Source organism: Adiantum capillus-veneris, chromosome 24 (assembly GCF_014529385.1).
Source record: "Adiantum capillus-veneris isolate H3 chromosome 24, ASM1452938v2, whole genome shotgun sequence".
In the NCBI taxonomy this organism is placed as follows: Eukaryota; Viridiplantae; Streptophyta; class Polypodiopsida; order Polypodiales; family Pteridaceae; genus Adiantum; species Adiantum capillus-veneris.
Genome location: NC_140954.1, coordinates 12981415 through 12986750, shown reverse-complemented (window position 1 = coordinate 12986750; position 5336 = coordinate 12981415).

Sequence of the window (5336 nt, the reverse complement as noted above, 5' to 3'; positions counted from 1 at the left end):
AATTAAAAAATCTAAACAATAATATAGAGTATCCTATGGCCCTAAGACCATAAGATGTCATCTATTGCACCTATAGTTCCATTTGGTGTTTTATTTAACTATAAAAAGTTAAATGAGGCACTTACATAGATAAGCTATCATGATTCTAACTTTGAATTTTTTTCTTAACATAAAAGTACAATATAAAAACTCTTAATATAAGTTTGTGCCAAAGAATCTATCTTAAGATGAAGATTTTTCACATCAAGTACATGCTTTAAAACTTCATGCAAAGGTCTTAGAGATGGTGTCTCAAAAAGAGGAGGTGTTTAAAAACACCATTTGAAGTGAATAACAGGAAGCATATACATTGATTATGTAAAAATAGTATAAAGCATAAACACAAAGATTCCCGCCAACAACTTGACAGTTTCATAAAAATGATGGTCTTCATTGCATGTACTTAACAAAGTACTAACTAGAAAGAGTATGATATCTCCAAGATTAAGGGTGTTCAAAAAACACCGTTTTGTAACACTACCAAATGTCAAGAACATTTTGATTGTTTGCATCACTTAATAAAGACAATTACTAAGAAGAAAAAGTTAACAATAACCTAGAAGCATCAAACAATAAAACCAAAAAACTTGAATGAGAGAAATCTCCTCACAATAGGATGCACTTCATAAAAAAAATATTTTAAAGATTTTTCAAGCTATTCCACAACTTTCCATCAAGTTTAAAATTTGAAAAGTACACAATGCCAAATACTTGGTAGATGCTATTTAGAATATTTACCTAGTATACTTAAGGTGGCCTCCTTATCTTGAGATTTTGAATCCTTTGAGACATATAACATTGCATTACATAGTGAGTCTCAGGATCTAAATGGAACATTATAAAATTTCTTATGGTATAGTCTCTGTTGTCTTTAGTATACAACCATCCACATAACCATGGAACAATTTCATCTATTAAAAAACTTTGAAGCAATTGAGTAGGTTAGTTCCAAAACTATTGAAAAATCATATAAGTTCCTTGCAAATTCCACATCACTTGGTATGGACTATCATCAAATATTCTAGTGCTGCCCCCATCTAAATAATCAAATTCCACATCACTTGGTATGGACTATCATCAAATATTCTAGTGCTGCCCCCATCTAAATAATCAAATAGCTTCCATACGGTCAAAAGATTTTTGTGATAGGCTCTTTTGTAACCAATCATGAAATTTGAATTTTGGCAGCACCTGTTATCCATAATCATCTTGAATTTGTGTGACTATGTAGGAGAACAGGTCTTGATTATGTCTTGAGCTTTTTGTAAACGATGGCAGCTCCAAATCCAAACCTCAAAGAACTCAAAGCGAAAGCTTAAGAAATACTCTACATGTGGACGCACCGCATACACCTCATTGTTATTTTCTAAATGCACATGTACTTGGTCTAGGTTGGCCTTGAGTGAAGCTCAAATGTTGCAAAAAGCACACCCTCTAAATGCAAGATAAGCATTTTTATCTCTTGTTTGAAAGATGTTGGTAGATAATGAAACCATTGCTCTTGGTTTGAATGTGATATTGGATGTAATATGAGAGGGAGCTCCTCTATATTGTGATCATCTAATAGCAAAACATTTTTTCTTAGAAGCCCTGAAATGATTAAGAAAAAGGTAATATAGAGAACTGAAGTGTGTTGAAGACCTTAGGGTGCTAATTTGTAACCTTGTGTATATGGTTATAAAGCTCATGACCTTGAACTATGGGTGCTTCTCCATATGAATGAGACCCTGTAATTGTGCAAATTGTTACCATATACATGTGGTAGTGATGTGTGTGAACACACTAGGACCGCTGGGGCATTTTTTCCCTCTTTAGGAGATTTTTTCCCCCATGCATTGAATATACGCCCATCACTCTAGGGCTATCTATCTTTCCATTGCACACTAAGTATACACTCTCTATTGTGTGCCTTGATCTTGCTTCGTCTAATCTAAGCTGTGTGTGTTTCTCTGCAACCCTAATTCCAACAATTGGTATCAGAGCAGGTTGCGTCCTCCCGGGCTTAGTCGCCAGCTGCTCCACTACACGCCTGCTCACTTTCTCCGATTTTAGTGAGCTTTGGCGAGCGTTCACAAGTCGACAAACACTTCGTTGGCTCAGATTTTTGATTTGGACTCATTTTGGCCTCCAATTCCACTACAGGCAGGTCTGCATAGGCTATTTCGTCATTTTGTGCAGAATTTTTGTCAGTGCCGTTTTTTGCATATTCTTACAGTCTTCTATGGTTTGTGCTATATAGCACGTGTTGTTCCCACTCCGTTTCTTCTATTTTCGGGTAGTTTTCACATCAGGTGCAACATTTACCATGGCTGACAACAACAACACATATGTGTTCAAGATGTTTGTTGCTGAGGACAGGCTGGATGGGGACTGTATTACCCTATGTGGGCTTATATGATGCAACACGTTCTTGTGTTAAAGGGCGTCTGGAATATTGTGCAGGGCATTGATGTACGTCCTAGTTGTGAGGATGTAGGCGATGTTGAGGATGTTGCAGGTCTTGTTGCAAGGATTGCAGCTGTTAGAGTTGTTTTGCCTACGGTAGAACAAGCTTGTTGGGATGGGATGTTAAGGATGCGCAGGCTCATGCATTGATTGCGTTGTGTGTGAAGAGCACCATTGTTCCTCACATCCGTTCAGCAAAATCTGCAAAACAGGCTTGGGATATTTTGGCTGGTCTTTATGCAAGTCGCAATGAGGCTAAAATTGCTTTGTTGCGTAAAGCGCTGGAGTCAAAGATTATGCATGAGGAAGATGATATGGACACTTTCCTTGCTAGTGTCAAGGATATCAATGAGCAGCTTATTTCTGCAGGTGAAGTCATTTCAGACAGTTCCCTTGTGCAGACTGCTCTTGATGCCTTACCAGATTCTAACCAGACTTTTGCTAGTACTTGGGTATGACCCAAGGAAATCCAGAAGTTGTCAAGTTTGATGCATTATGCACATTGCTATTGCAAGAGTTCCTTTCCAGAAAAAACAGGACTATGCAGCGTGCAGTTGAACAGGCTTTTATTGCTTCTCAAAGAAAGGGTGGTAACAGCAATGCAGCCACTTCTTATGGTTCTGCTGCGAGTGGCAAAAATATTGTTCCTAATGCTTCTACTGGCAACACTTCGTCTGGCAATTGTGGTGATAAGGGCAAAAAGAAGATGCGTTGCCATTATTGTAAAGCCAATGATCACTTGATCAAGCAGTGTCCTAAGTTGAAGAAAAAAGAGGCTAAGAAGAAAGAGCGTGGTTTCACTGCAAATGCTGGTTCCACTACAAATGCAGCCATTGTTGAGTCTTCTGTGAAAGGAGACTGTAATGCTGATGTTGATGTAGAATGGGCTTTTAGTGCAGAGTGCCCTTACAATCCTGCTGTTCATGATGCATGCTTGTCAGTTTGCTACTGCAGATTCACATGTGTGGTATTTCGACAGTGGTGCTACAAAGCACATTACCTCACATTGTGAATTGTTTACCTCTCTCGAGTCTGTCCCTCATGGGAATTCAGTCACTTGTGCCAACAATGCCTCTTATCCAGTTCAGGGAGTTGGAAAGATTGTGCTTAATGTTGCTAATGGCAGTTCTCTCACACTTGTTGATGCACTTTATGTACCTGGGATCAAGAAGAATCTCTTGTATGTATCCGCACTTGCTAGACTTGGACTTGTCGTCAAATTTGTGGATGATAGATGTACAGTTCATGATCTTAGTTTTGGTGATGAAATTGTTGCATCTGGCCTTTTGTGCCGTGGGCTTTAAAAGCTCACTTTGTATAACAAGTGTCGACAAAATTCTGCAAAGGCTGTTGCAGATTCAAGGGCTATTTCAGATGCAAAACTTTGGCATGCACGTTTTGGTCATCTGAATTTTGCCAGTTTGTTGCGTTTGCAAAAATCTGATATGGTTGCTTCTTTGCCGCCTCTTGAAGCACCTGTCAAACATGTTTGTGAAGGATATATTTTGGGTAAGATGCAGCATTCTACGTTTCCAAAGGATCGTTCAATTTGGGCCACATGGAGGTTGCAGCTTGTGCATAGTGATGTTTGTGGGCCCATGCAAACTCCGTCCTTGGGCAATTACCTGTACTTCGTGACTTTCATTGATGATTACTCCAGGCATGCATGGGTATTTCCGCTTAAAGCAAAGTCCGTAGTTTTTATGTGCTTCAAACAATTTTTGGCTATGGTTGACGAAATGAAGTATGGGTATCCTCCGTTCCGATCGAGGGGGGTAGTATATGTCTCATGAATTTAATGCATTTTTGGCTAGTCGTGGGATAAAACACCAATGTACAGTTCCTTATACACCTCAGCAAAATGGTGTTGCTGAGAGGAAAAACAGGTCACTGACGAAAATGGAACGATGTATGGTTAAAAGTCAAGCTTTGCCGCATTCTTTTTGGCTTGAGGCCATCATGTGTGCCACTTATGTACTTAACACGTGTCTTACGAAAGCTTTGTAGTCTATTACTCCATATGAAGCATGGCATGATAGAAAGCCTTCTATTGAGCACATGCGTGTTTTCGGCTGTTTGGCATATGCTTTGGTGCCACAAGTGTAGTGAGAAAAATTGGATGATAAGGTTTTCAAGTGTATTTTTGTTGGTTATACTGCTGAAAGCAAAGGTTACAGGTTGTATCATCCGCAAATAGAACGTATTCTGGTTTCATGGGATGTAGTGTTTGTGGAAGATTCTATTCAGCCCTTGCTGTCATGTACTAGACACAGTAATGTAAGCTCATAGGACATTTATGACACTTTGTTGCCTCTTTTTGGTGGTGGAAATACGAATGTAAGTTCCAATGAGGCCAATGTACAGCCTATGGGGGTTTCTGAAAATGTTCTAGATCAGCCTATTACTGATGCAGATGTACATGATGTACTTGATGAGGAAAGGGCTGAAAATGAGCAGGCTAGAGGTATGCCAAAATGGCTGGTGCACACTTTGCGTTACAGTAAATTGGATGCACCTTTGTCTAGTTGTACTCGTTCAGGCTCTCACCATGCATCTTATGCATCAGATTGTTATGCTTTGGCTGTGTCTAGCTTACATGATGTGGAGGAGCCTATGTCTTTTGATGAAGCACAAAATTCAAAAAATTGGATGGCTGCCATGCAATCAAAATATGATGCACTAATAGAAATTGACACATGGAATTTATGTGATTTGCCTCTTGGCAGAAAGGCCATTGGTATGAAGTGGGTTTACAAGTTGAAACGCAAGCCGGATGGTGAGATCGATCGCCATAAGGCGCGTCTTGTTGCAAAGGGTTATGCACAACAAAAAGGCATAGATTACAAAGAGAC